Source organism: Ambystoma mexicanum, chromosome 2q (assembly GCF_040938575.1).
Source record: "Ambystoma mexicanum isolate Mex_15411 chromosome 2q, UKY_AmexF1_1, whole genome shotgun sequence".
NCBI lineage: Eukaryota > Metazoa > Chordata > Amphibia > Caudata > Ambystomatidae > Ambystoma > Ambystoma mexicanum.
In genome coordinates this window covers 550,747,889-550,763,211 of record NC_090924.1, presented here as the reverse complement: position 1 = coordinate 550,763,211, position 15,323 = coordinate 550,747,889, and positions in this window count along the sequence as shown.

Sequence of the window (15,323 nt, the reverse complement as noted above, 5' to 3'; positions counted from 1 at the left end):
TACAATAGGAAATTCATTGAATACTATTCAGAGATTACACAACCATTAAATAAGTTACTGAAACAGGGTGTGCCCTGGAAGTGGGGACAGGTGCAACGTGAGACAGTGGCCAAGTTGAAGGAATATTTAGTAAGTGCTCTGTGTTTGGCCTATCCAAAGAACAATCAGTCAAAGGACCATTGGATATGCCAGCAAGGCCTTGTCACAAGTGGAAAACAAATTTCATGAATGTGAAAAACTATTGACGATTGTTTGGGCATTACAACATATCAGCCACATTATTAGAATCAGATCAGGAAATGTAGTTCAATTAAGAATCACATCATAGACATTGGCATTACAGGGATTCCCTGTGGAAGTGAGACAAGGCCAGAATAAAAGGAGTGCAGTGGCTATGGCGGCGAAAGAAATGCATGACTATGCATTTGTATGTATTGCAGATAGTACACAATTAGAAACAAATTTGATTAAATTTGAGCAATCACTGCACAAGGCCTTTGATGAAGAAAAATGTAGAAATCTCTCAACCATATATGTGGATGCATGTGCATACCAAGTGAGTAATGACCCCGAAAACCAATTGGTGACAGAAATTGGGAATGTATGGGTCAAATGTGAAGGCATCCCATCAGTGAGCACGAGGTTAAGTCCCAGGAGTAGTCAGGTAGCAGAGTTGGCTGCAATGTATAAAGCAATAAGAAATAGTTTTGGATACCAATTCTGACTCTGCCCGCAATAGTTTTGTGGAATACTTACAGGAATGGAAGCTGGGAGTGATGGTCACTTGTAAAAAAAAAAGAAAACACAAGCATGGAAAGCTGATTTGGGCCATAGACAATTTTGTTTCAGAGAACGAGATGAACATGTATTCGAGGAAGATAAGAGGGCATTCCAAATCACCAGGAAAAGATAAGGAAGGGAATGAACAGTCTGCTCAGTTGGCCAAAATTGGGTGGTAATGGGAAAATTGTTTTTCATTGAACATTTGCTCAGTGAGATTCAAATAGACGTGGTGACATGTTACAAATCTCAAGGGACAAGTCATCAACCAATAGTTCAGTTGAGCTTTGCCATGCTTGATCAGGTTTTGATTAAAACATAAAATGAAGAACCAATCATTTCTATGTTCTTCAATCATATGTCAGATGCAGGAAATACCTCATTAACAAGGTGGACTGCAAGGAAAGAGCAGAATTAAGGGTCAAGATGAGGAATAAAAAACTGTTTCAAACTGTTTCAATGGCAAGATGGACTGTTGGTCTGAAAATCCATTTCAGGTCATACCCAATGGGTGGTCCTGTGTCATTTCGGTGACTAATGTTACATCACGCCCATGATGCAGTGCATAGAAGTTCACCGAAAACATTGGAAATTTTAAATGAACATGGGTATTGGACCCATATATGTCCAAAGATGTGGAATTGTATACCGGAGGGTGTTTGGTGTGTGCACAGATCTAGCACACCCCCAACACATAGAACATCGTTAATGAAGAAAGTTTTGACATCTCTCACATCCGATTTGCAAATAGATTTCATTGGACCAGTCCAAAGATCATCATGAGGAAATAAGTACATGCTAACAGTTACATGTTTGATGTCAAAATAGTTGAAATGTATACCTGCACCTGATTTCAGTGCACAGACTGCAGGTATGTTGTTAGTGGATCACATATTTTCTAGGCTTGGTTTGCCTCAGAGAATAGAATCAGACCATGACATGAATTTTACCAGTGCAGTGATGACACATTTTTGGCACATTTGGTGGGGTAAAGAGGAAATTACATATTTCATATCTGCCATATCAAGTGATGGGAGAACAGATGGAACAGATCAATAATTGACATACTTAAAAAGTTTGAGGCTGAAGCAGGCTCTAGCTGGTATTTACGACTCCCTTTAGTACTGAGGGCCATTAGAGCAACTCCATCTAAATCTACAAATCTCAGTCTACACGTGATGATCACAGGCAGGAAGATGGTACTTCCCGAACATTTGTTGTACAGGACCCCAATGAGCAGTTCTTATTAAATGTGTTCACAGTTCACAAGTATGAGTTGAGAAAGCATTTGCAACATGCATTTGCATTCACACAGCAAAACCTAGAGAGAGCAGCTGAGGGTCCCAAATCATTCCGTGACAGGGAGTCATCTGTCGGGGAGTATGAAATACATGACCAGGTACATACGTTTAATTTTACGAAAGGGAAAAATAAGAATTCTAAGTCATGGCATCCTCACGTGGCACATTCAAAACTGTGGACAAGGTTTTGCCTATGGTGTATAGAATACTGATTAAGGAAGGGGATCTGGCTGAGGAACCGTGTGTCCATGTGATTCAAATAAAACCGTTTCACCTGAAACATGAGATGGAAAGAATGGAACAAACTGGAGAAACCAATAAGGAGTTAGAGGTGTAATGATCACAGCAGACGCAAGAATACACCATGAATTAGCTGAGTAAATCAGTTTGCGATGGTCCACAAATGGAAGAACACAAGATTAAACGTAAAATGATTAATCGTAACAGGTAAGTAGGTGTGTTTGGAAATATAAGAATAAAACAATAAATGGAAAAATAGATAAGAAGGCAATTGAAAAGAAAGGAGGCAAATTAAAAGAAAGTAAACACCCTAAAGAAAAAAATATTGTTGCTTGGTTCTTATCCTGTTTGCTCTCTCTTCTTTTTATAGACATAATTAACTTGTTTATCCTTCAAAAGGGTTCCCTGGACCCTGGTGTCCAGGGTGGAGTCCCCAGAACAAAGAGGAGTCCCCAGGATGAAGAAAAAGAGGAGGGATCCATGAGGCAGAAAAAGGCTGGCAGGCATAGAGGAGAAGATCAGATGGCAAGATGGCAGTATGTAATTAACATGTTTTGGTTGTAAGGTACTTAGTGACATGGAAATAGGCCACACTGGCAAATGGACACGTCTTATTCAAGCTGGGGTCAGCATCAGGCCTTGTGATGAAAGATGTCACTGCATTCATATTAGGGAACAAGGTACTACTTTACGGAGTCTACATTTTATGTGTCAAATCCCAATTGATGCCACATCATTCTTAGACAATTTCTTATCTTGTTTATTTCTTTTCACTGTGATTGTTCTTGTATCAGAGTCAATATCGTAGTGACAAAGGGCACATAATGAAATGGTTTAGACTTCAATAATCTAAACAAAGCACCTATTCACATTGTTACTTAGTAATTCAACTCTGTTGGCAGAGATGCAAAGGAAGAAAATAAGTTTCCTGCTTTGGAGGTTAGTTTTTCTGCAGAGTCCTCATGTTTGATCAGTATCCTGTGCAGAAAAGGTGGGATGTGCAGGGCAGTTTATTATCTAAATATGTTGCGCAGCATATTCAGTGTGTAGGGTGACATGGTTTATTAATATTTAGTATTGGGGACAACAAGGGGGGGTGACATTGGTTACTAACACTTAGTATACGGGTGAATTCAGTGGGCTAGATTCCTTAGGCCACAGGCTTTGAGTGTACTAATTTTGCAGCAGGTGCAAAAAGACTTTCACTGTTTATCGACTGTTTCACAAAGTAATGCAACAGAAAGCTGAACAGCAGTGCTTGGCAAGGCAGAGTGTAACAGTGTGATGGGCCTTGAGAATAAATGTTCATTGTGTGGGTCAGGAAGAGAAAGGAAGATGCAACATTATTGGGATGCAGAATACTGTCCAAAAGTCATTCAAGCCACGGGCTGGAAAATAACACGAGCAGAATCAGAAGGGGCATAATTAGTGCTGGAAGGTTCTGACATGTGGCATGACAGGTGGCATATAGCACCACAGAATAGGCTGGGAAAATAATAAAGAAAATATATGGAGATATAGGTTAAGAGAGAGTTTTCACTGAGAGGTTTACAAGAGGGAGAAATGAGGAAGGAGGGGTCTTTGGTCCTTGGTCTTTTGGTGTTCTGGCTTCCTGGGGAGAAGGAGGTTCTACTCCTGGCTAGCAGGAGAGGGAGGGCTGTCCTGCGTAAATGTCTGGAGGATTCTCGGCTGGGCTGGAGTGTGGTGTAGCCCACATAGACTGTTCCTTGAAAGCTGTGTTTTTTTAAACTGGGGCAGTGTCCTGGCAGAAACGGGCGGAATCATACGTGTGGGCAAGAAGGGTTTGTCGAGTCAAGAGTGAGATAATCACTCCTAAAAAGGCAGACAGACCAGTGTGAGTATGCATAGGTCAACAATCACCTAGAACTCCTGCAAGGTATTTTAATTGGAAAAGTGTCAGATTGCACATGGAATGCAGCACTGTCTTAATCCTTCTCGTACCAAAGCATTAACAAAGTAGCCAGAATCAAAAATATTGGCTTTGGGTTTTTTCATTCATGCAGAGGGGGTCATAATCTAGCAATCTCATAATCTCATATTCTTGCTACTAAACCAACGTTAGGCAGGGTTGGGGAATAACTGAGAGCTGAAACTGTATTCATAGTGCATTGCTTTCATAGACAAAAAGTGCAAGTTAGGATATCTAAGGATAGCGGGAAATCACTTACTTATTATTTTATTTAATGTGATATAGTTTTATAAACAAAAACTTTACACATATATTTTCAACAATACAACAAGATCATAAGAATAAAAAAATAAATAGAATTTCATAAACATAAAACATATAACATAGCATTATATACTTCATTCAAATAAATACAGTGCATTCAGTGAATCTATTAATGGATCGGTGTAATAGATCAGGGATCAGGGAAATAGCGTACACATACACATGCACATATACATGTACATATGTACACATATTCTTCAATCACTATCCCAAGTCTTACTATGTTTTCCATTTTTCCATTTTTCAATTGGAACCTAACAGTCACTCCTCCTGAATATCGTCAATTTCCATACTTAGTGGACAATTTTGTTTGCTTAGACCTAGTAATCCCTGTCTAATTATGTATTGTTAATGGGTAGCCCTTATTAGTTTATCAGCTTATACTGGGCTTCCCTTCATGTCTAGTAACATTCATATTTATTTATTCAACCGATTGATTACATTACACCAAACTCTATACAGTGCTAAATGTAGACTGGGATTTTGGGTGTTCAAGCACATGTACCAGAATTCGTCCTTCTTGATATAATTCAAATGGTGTACATAACTGCCGTAATTTATAATATATAACAAGCCTAAATTAGGACATAACATTAAGACATGTCTGGCAGTTTCAGGTACCATTCTCCTTTTGCATATCCGGCAATATCGCTCCTCTTTGGGGATCGCTCGTTCGTGTCCGTTCACCATTAACACCAGCAGATGGTTAATATGCAATAATAGTAGGAAACGACTGAGCTTGTCAGAAGGGCATAGGTTCAAATAATCTTGGGGTTCTTTGTAGTTATATAGGATGTGTGAGATAAATCCATAACTCCTCAGTTTTTCCAAATGATTGAAGTTATTTTGCCAATCACATAACTTCAGACGCTCCCCCAATTGATGTGTCAAGGAGTTATAATCTGTGCCCCATTGTGGCTTCCATCCTATATTACTGAACAAATTGGTCATTTCATCCATGAACTTAACCTGCTTATTCCCATTGATTTCATCTTTCATAATTAACATTAGAGGGCTAGTGGTATTCACATAGATTTTAACGAAAAATTCCACTCTTTTTTTAATGACCATTGATGACAAAGAACACAACCCAAGCTCAAGTCTCAATATTGCCATAGGGATTCCTTGTGGGAAACCCAATAACTTGCGCCAGAATTTGCCTTCAATGACCTGCAGCCATTCTAAATTCATATTAACCAACGACTCAAGTCCATAGATTACCATTGGAACAAGACATTGAGTATATAATTGGCGTGCAGCCCAGATAGAATAACCGCTCTGACTGCGAGTAAACTGGGAAATCATGGCAGTAAGTTGGGCAGCTTTAATTTTACGATTTTGAACACAGGAGTTGTAATTATTTTTAGAATCAAATTCAACTTCTAAGTATCTATAAGATGGAGCATAAGAAATTTCATGACTTCCAACCAGTAAGCGCGGGCGGCTAATTTTCCCCTGGGAATAGAGAATTAATTCTGTCTTATTCTGCTTTATTCTTAATTCATTTGATTCTGCATATTCCCATAGCTTGGCAGCTGAACGCGAGAGATCACTAAATGTGTGGTCAAAAAAGACCAGGTCATCCGCGTAAGCCATCACCAGACAGTGTTTTCAACCTACTTTAGGGGGAACATTGTGAGCAGATTTGATATACTCTGGAATATCAGATACAAATAGGTTATATAATGTTGGCGCGGTAACGCACCCCATGTTTTACCCCTCGAAGTTGTCTTACAGGTCTAGTAGTAGTTCCACTACCGTCCAGCCTAAGTTGAACTGTGGTTTTATAATGAAGCAGCTTAAGATAATATAGTAGGCCCGTAGGACAGGCCATACTTTTCAGCTTGCTCCATAACTTCTCTCTGTTAACAGCATCAAAGGCCGCTTTAAAATCAACATATAAGGCATATAATGGGGGATTATTTGGTAATAAGGCTTTAGCTCTTAAACTATTCATAATCCAGATATTATGCGATGTGGAAAAACCAGCCCTGAAGCCACTTTGAAAACAATCCAATACCCCAGATTCTTCCACCCAAACTTGAAGTTTCTGCAGTATTAAGGAGGCGAACATTTTCCCCGAGCAATCTAACATAGATAATAATCTATAATTGTTCGGGTCAGATCTGTTCCCCTTCTTAAATACTGGAACCAATATAGCAGTCTGCCAAGTTTCGGGGATTATTCCCTCAGACAGTACCTTGTCAATTAGAATTTTCAGTAAATTTGCCCAAAAAGTAGGGTTGTTTTTCATAACTATGTTAGCAAGACCATTAGGTCCTGGTGCTCGTGAAGCCTTGAGATTCAACATTTTTTCTTGGAGTTCAGTGACACTAACTGTGAAGGGCGGAGGGATGTGTTGGACAATATAAGGCTGTGGCTTCAGTTCGGTCACATTCCCATTACGTTGTTCAAGGAATCTTACCCAGTCATCAGCTTTTATCGGATTGATTTGGGGGTGTGAACCTACTACCCTTTACCTCACCCAGTGATGCCCAGATATTTTCGAGCATATAACTTGCACTGTCTTTTGCCAACTGTCCAGTTTTTTCTTTCTTTTCCATTGTTTAGACCAAGATCGATATTGGTTCTTTAATTCTCTAATTTTACTGTGGGCCGTAATCATGGAGCTTATCAAGCTCTTTATTTTACGTATGCCTCTTCTAAGTTGACGCTTGGCGTCTCTGATTACTGGATCATAGGTCGGGATAGTACCCTTCTCTCTAATGGGGTATAGCAATTTATTAGGGGCATATTTGCCTGTGAAGGCATATATCCAATCTTCCATTTCTTCTAAGGTCATCGAGTTAAAAGAATTTGAGTGCCCCATATCCCAGTCAAATCCATGTTGATCTAATTTTGCGATGTTTTTGTCTGACCAAATTAACCTAGTCGCTGCATGATTAACCATAGTTATAGCAGTAGAATTAGTTGGTAAAATTCTCATTGTGTTATTTAATTGTACACTCAAGATCTCATGATCGCTCCAGTCGTTGCCTATCACTATCATATCTTTTATTAAGAGTGCCACATCGGCACTAGTACAGACATAATCAAGCGTTCTTCTCGCCTGCCCAACCCTCCAGGTAAATTTCCCTGGGCGATCACTAAGAGAGCGTCCATTTATTATTTCAAGTTCCCATCTTTTCAGGAAACATAACCATCTTTCACCCTCTTCATCACTTTTATGCTGCACTAACGGGAGCAGATTTAAAAGATCATTGTTAGTGGTTCCCTCAGCACCTTTCATTTGACAATTAAAATCTCCAGCAAGTATTACATAATTACTTCCAGATTCACACCTTCAACTGCTCAATAACTCGTGTAGAGCATCCTGGATGCGCTCACGATCAGTTGCATCATGGGGATTATATAAGTTAATTAACAATACTTTCTCCCATTTATCTTTCAGGGAGATGATCACCTCCACTGCAATAATGTTGTCATTATACTTAATAGATATTTCTCTAGATATAATTGATTTTTCAACCCTGATAATCAGGCCCCCATAAGGTCTTCCCATTTGGCCCTTTCTGGCAGGGGTGTGGTATAATGTATAACTATCTATTATAATGGGAGTCATTGACCAGGTGTCTTGTAACATGAAAAAAGAGTATTCCATTAGCAGTGGAAGTGAACCATTCCTTGTCATAAAATGTTTAAAACCCCTGGTATACCACGATAATAATGCACAAATTCAGGGTTTATTTACTACCAAGGGTAAAGCTTCCGCTAGCCATTTAAGAGTGTCCTGAATATCACTCATTTGTACCTTATTACCAGTGGTTAATGTGGGTTTTCCAATATTTTCACATTTATCAGCGGATAATTATCTTCTGGGTTAACGTCCACCCCAAGCCCTATCTGGGCTAGGCTGTTCTTATGCTTCCGTATCAATTGTGCTGAGGCCATTACCTTACAGTGTAACACTGTCACATTGGGGTTCATAGTACGGAGAGGTTCAACAAAGGAAAAATCTTCAGAGAGAATGACTCTTAATTGTGGTATTAGATGCAATTTTTGAAGCATGGGTGCTCGGGATAACCATTTACCACTTGTCTTTTAGTTAAGATTTTTCACCAGACAGATCTTATTTCTAACTTTGCTTTCATTACCGGTTTCATCAATACTTTCCCCATCTAAGTCAAAACTTTCTTGACTGGTTCTTAAGGCTTTCTTATGAGGAGTAGAAGATTGGTTATCACTAATCCGAGAGTTTCCTAAGGACACCATAGCTTGGCTATTCTCACTCGCAATGGAAATTTCATTTTCTTTTTCAGTTAATATCCAGCTAGTTAAGGTCCCCAAACTCTTCTTCTGTCTTTTTCTTGCCTTAAGAGCTCTTTTCTTAACTTTCCTTGATTTAGGTTGTGGTTTAGCTGTGTTCGGGAGAGGAGACGCTATCTCAACCGGAACATCTTTCATCGGTGCTCTCTTGGCCATTCTGCATTGCTTCTTAGTGGGGTAAGTTCTATGTTCTTCTTCCACTGGCATTATTGTTGCCTCGATATTCCTTTCTTTCTCAATTTCAATATTACTTATAAAGTCAGATTTTGGTAAATTGAGCTGTGGAACCGTATTCAAATGTATTCGCCCACATAATTTAAGAAGTATTTTTAGTGCAAATTGTAATGAGTAAATTGATGCCTGAATATCAGCTATTGCAGTAGCATTGTTACAGGAGGCCTCATTAATGGAATCTTCAGTCCGGTTTTCTATATCCTTGTTATGAATTTGGAGGTTAGGGGACTGTGATAAACGATCGGTGCATGGAATATCCGGCGGGCTACCACCAGGGAGGAGAACCTGTGCCTCCGTAGTAATGACTGCTGTTTTCAGGAGTACCCCCGCTGAGTTGTCGTCATCGGTGGCCTCCCCAGAGGTCGGCGCCATTGATCTCTGAATTAACAAGCATAAATCTAATAGTGAATTATTATCGATGTCATCATAGTTCAAGATCCTGGCAATGATCGGTCTCGGTGGGGCCACAGGTCTTGGTTTCCTCATCAATGCGCGATGCGCCCGTTCCACCGTGAACCCCTGTGATAATTTGTCGGCTCCTATCTCTTGAATGATCATGTTTTCAACGTAGTTCGTAGGGTCCTGGCCTTCTTCTCCCTCCGGCAAGCCGACCACGCGTATATTATTCCTTCTGGCCCTCCCTTCCGCTGCCTCAACCCTATTTTCCAAGTTGGCAACCTGCTGCTTCAGCACGTGGATTTCTTTGGCATTACCACTGCTAACCTCCGTGTTGGTTTGTACTGCACTTTCCAAGCCACTGGTCCTGTCTGCGAGCGCCCTGACATCTTGCCTCAGCAGAGTAAGTTCAGTCCCCACCGCGTCAATCTTAGTTTCCAGGGCAATCCGTAAGTCTGCCATTGCTAGGCCCCATTTCGTACTCATCTCCGTTATCGCCTCCAGGATCTGCTGTTTGTCTCCCTCCAGGGCTTCCTCTGCACTAGCCCCATCCTTGCTCTGCGCAACCATAGTAGGGGTCCTCTGCGCCTTTGCGAAGACTTCCATAGTAGGTTGTTTAGTCTTGGATTTAGCCGGTCTTGCCGCCATGTTGGTACCCTCCATTCGTGTGCAGTGCCGGCCAAAGTTATCGTCAACTACCAAGGTTTTGTCAGTTGGTAGGATTTCTATCGGCTATCTGGTGTGTGAGTGCGCCGAATTGAAATGCCAGTCAAATGGGTTGCGACCTCCCACGTATGCCGTAACAGCGACCTGGGCTCCTCTGTTCAGTGTACCTGAACCCTCATAACATGCGGGCCAAAGTCTTGGAAAGCAGCCCGACGTGTTGCAGGGCCCAGTTGCTTACACACACGCCTGGTGTGCGCCTCCGAGCGTGGGGCCTTCAGCTGCACATGTAGTTTTTCCCCCAATATGGTACCTTGCCCTGTTTATATTCGTTGCAAGGGCCGCATCGCGTGCTTCATGCCCGTGCGGTCAGCTGGCATCGATTGTGTTCCGAGCTTCACAGCCTGCAGGCTCCCGCGGCACACAGCAGATGTCGCATCCACTGCCCGATCCCGTAGTTATGAACTGTCCAGCCCGCAACTTGTGCAAGCGGCAGGGAGCCGCGGCTGTATATCGCGCCCACTGTTAATTACTTTGTTCACTCGTGATACATGTATCCCGTCCCAGGAACTCCTCGGTATTCATGCATAATCTGTGTGTTGGCCACTGGTGGCTGGCGTCTTTGCAGTTCCCTGGTGCAGCGAAATCCAGCTGATTGAGGACCCGGTCGCGATCCGGCGCGGCTTCCAGAGCTTTTGTTGTGCAACTGTGTAGCAATTTCCAATTGCTACAGTTGCCTGAGCCTGAAAGCGCTGATCTGTCAGCACGATTCCTCGTAGGAGGGGACTGGTCAATCCTCGACAGTCGTCTTCATCCCGCTCCATGCAACGGAAGGTTTCGTGTCCCTCCAGGCTACACAAACCCTTCCTTTGTTCTCCGCCATCTTGGCGACAACGAATCCAGACGGCTGTTCCCACTAACGTTCATGTAACTCCCGATCCGCCGATGCAAATGACGTGCTCTTCCAGATTTCTGTAGTCCGTATATTCTGATGCTCGTTTTTTCAATTTATGTGCATTTTGGTCAATTTTCAGGCGTAATTAGTCGGATGAACGACGGATCTCTCAGGAGCTCAGCCCAGAGCACGTCCTACTCCATGGCCAGTTGGCCACGCCCCCATCGATATCATCATAGTTAGTGGAGTTCAAAGGTTGACTCCCATTAATCGTAGGGTGAACAGTCTCATCACTGTGCTTATCCACAGGTACTATTGTGGCTTTATTGAATAAGGCTGGAATTGTACCTCTCTCATTTGGGGGTAATTTCTTAGTTTCCCCCGCTGGACTTTCATTTATATTAAGGTAGGCTGTGTTCGATTTCCCCTTTCTTAGGTTGTAGTTAGTTTTAGCACTGCGTGCCTTAGGCGGCGTATTCATTATCAATAAGAGGCAGCTAGTAGTGCACAGCCGGATTCACTAGCCACAATTCAATTTAGGCAGAGCTTGGCAAGATCCAATGTTAGATATTTATATAGGAGTGAGATCAAAGAGGAAATAATCCCCAAACAGTCTCCCACTCCTGATACTGCTCAGCTTGTAATAGGAAGTAATAGGGGACACAGATGTCCTAAAACGTGTCACCCCTTCTTACTTGTGCTAGAGTGGTATTCCACTGTGAAGTAAATATAGGGAAGTGGATTCCCCCCAAAAGGGGGGGGGAGTAGATAATAATGTAGCTAGAAAGCACAGAGGGGACACAAGTAATTAGGTGAGCAGGAAAACACTGCACAGATATAAACTGCCAGTGAAAAAGCCCCAAATCACCAGCAATAATACCTCAGCTTCTCAGCGTCGGCGCCAGCTCAGCCACCCAGCTGCCGACACAGAGGCCAGCCCCCCTCCTCAGAGGGCCGTCGCGTCCACCGTTGGCTTTCTCCGCCGACTGTTCGTCTTCCCCCTCGGGGCGCAGGATATACTGGACACCGGCACGCTCCGCCGTGACTCAGGAGTAACGACTCAGCATATCCGCTCTCAACAGCAACGGCACAGCGGACCCGAGGATTGGCGGATCAGAGCCTGCAGGGGCATGAGGAAAGGACCCTCTTGCGTACCCATGCAACGTTGCAGGATCGAAGTCAAGTCGCACCTCCAACGCTCGCAATTCATGATAACGAGAGTGAGGCCGCTTCCGACTTCCGAACAAACCGAAGCTGACTTACATTTGCATTGCTATGCTGAACCAATAAAAAGTGCTTGTTATAGAGTGTGTTTTCCTTTATTCCCATATCTGTCCAATGCAAACATTCACTGCAAATGTTTCCTTGTTTACCAAATATGAACTGGTTTGCTTGTCTATCTGTTCTTTCTGATGCTTCGTATAATTGTGCATAACTGTGAACACGTGTGGTGGTTATTTATTCTGTCTTGTTTGTTTTTGGTTTAATAACTAGAGGTAAACACACACCTAGAATCAAAAACACAGTACAAGGTCTGTAGATGTCTAGGTAAGATCCTGTGGTGTACATATTGTGGCAGAAAGGGAAGAGTCAAGATTTATCCAACAGATTACAACCCTTTTTATCCACAAGAACAATTACCTTAATTTCTAGCTCTGCAGGCAATACAATTTTAACCTCTAATGTAGGCCAAATACCTTCTGCCTTAAGGTTACACCTATACTCTTCAATCATTGATTTGTGAAGCTGAATTATAGATCATGGACAACTTGTGTGACAGATGGAAGGGGCCTCCAGCAATAGAAAAGGAGGATCCTCTCAAGATCTACAGCAGCCCCAGAATATCTAATTGAAACTATAAGCACTCCAGCTATGGGCTGTTTTCTGACCTTCAAGCTCCTCTGGATATCAAACAGATTCATGCTCTGTAGAGGAACGTAATCTGATATGAGTGTTATTTTCAGAGACATATCCCTCATGAGTTTTGTATTCTAAATGCTGCATTTGCAGCTGTAGGATTGGGCATTGCTTTCACCCATACAATAGGGGCTATATAAATAAACAATACCATAACATACCTTCAACCATGCCCGTAATTGGGCACTTTTTTGCTAAGTGTGGTCATTGTTTTTCATGCCTACCAACAAGACCTTTTCACTTGGGTGGGTGCTTCAGCTTGGCCGATGCCTTACTATCTCATGCCTTGTTGTGCCCTTTTTAAAGGTCTGTAGATTCAGCACAAAGGACATCTTTTTAGGGGTAAGAGTGGCTGCTTGATTGCACAGGTAATCAGGGTTTATGAGTGCTCTTACAGGCTCTTTCTAAGCTATGAGGTAGCGTGAGTTACCAGTCAAAATAGGTTTATCCTGAAGATCACTGTTTCCTCACATTTTGTGTTTTTGAACACAGACGATCACCAGATATGTGGGTACACATGTTGTGGCACTCCATAAGGAATTTCATATGGATTAGAATACCCATGGCATTATGGTATGTGGTGTATTGCACCCAACTGTGTTGCATTAGGAAATATCTAGTACAATTTGGTAAAATAAATGGTGAAGGAGGAACCAGGGACATTGGTGTGTAGTTGTCCACTAGTAGAAATCATGGCTTTTGCGCATGACAGAGATCTCTGTATTCACTTGATTCTTTTAGTCAAAGACCCTGTAGATGGAGAGTTCCTGCTCACATACAGTGACGCCCTGATGCACCTCTTCTAATTGTGGAGAAAGTTTGAATGGCTGGTAGGAGTCAATTAACCAGATACAGTATATGTCAGACTCGACCTTGTTCCCCTTTTTCATGACTACTCATCAGTCCACACTTCTCACCAGGGAGGCATGAATATACTCCCCTTAAAAGAGCAGTTGTATCTCGGCTTGGTAGTCTGAGCACTCAATTTGCTGTAGAGACTAGTACAGTAGAAGGAACTGAAATTCATCTGCACATTGGACACAAAAGCCCTACGTTTCATACATTAACTGTGTGACAGAAAAAAAATATTGTCAGAAAAGGAAACAACGCCTCCAATAAAGAAGATATAGACCCTTCAGGAGGCGGCTGAGGGATAGAAGCATTATGGAGAAATCTGAAAACAATCTGGCAATGGTCACTGGTCTGCATTGGCATGGGTGATGCTCAGCAACCCAGGCAAGGGAGCGAAATTTGAGCACACACCTGAAACGACTCCAAATGACGGGTAAACTTGAGAAATTATGCACAGGGCCCTCACCCCCCAATACAACACTTGGCAGCACACGCATATAAACCACTCTGTAGCTGAAATGGTGGGGCACGTAACAAGAACCAGAGAAGCTGCACACCTCTTAAAGGGATTCATGGGGAAGCAATAAGACTCTTCATGCCTACCCTTCAAGGAAATAAACAGAAAGGAGCAACACATATCTTTAGGGACAGGTGGAATAATGGAAACACAGAAGAGACAATGAACAAAATAGTGGATAAAAAGATATTTCCATCAGGTCCAATAAGACCTGCCCACAATAAAAGTGAAATGATGGAATCGGAAAGGTTGATGCCCAGTAAGAAAGAAAATGGACAAACTATCGGAAGGAAGAGTAGATTGTAGCTTAGAATTTAGCAGCTTCTGAGCAACACAGAAGATGATTGGCCTGGGCTACATAGGACTTACATGCTACTATAGACCTTGACAGGATGTTTCTCACAATGATGTTGCTGGGTTTATACAGTAAACTTGAAATGTTGTTTGGCTGTGTCTTTTGACATAAAACCACCTTTAGAAATGCAATACATTGCTCACATGGGGCTGCAATGATTTGTGGTGTGATATCCACTGTAACATGGAGGGGCTTCATCAATTTACCAAGATTCATATTTCAATGTCATTTTATTTCAGCCTGCGTTCATGTCTGGAACTACATGGATTTGGCAGCAGGCAGCCAGACTGGGGTAGGCATTCTCATCACAGATATAGAGGACATTTTAAAAAAGGAAACAGAAAAGATATGGCGGCCATAGAGGTGTCCCCGTTGCAGCAAAACTTGATTGATCCCACTACCTGAAAATACACTGATAGGTTTGCAAGGTGCACATTCCTATCAAGGGAAGGTAGGGGACCCACTCAGTTTTCAATGCAACTGATATGAGTAAAGACATTGGGTGGCACTGCAAGTGCCAGATAGTGCAGGTGTTGTGAGTGTTTGGTGAGTTGGTGAAAGCAGACAAAAAGATGAGGGTGGCAGAAAGGGCAAGGGAGCCACCTGTCAGGATGAGGCAGAGTGGGGATGGC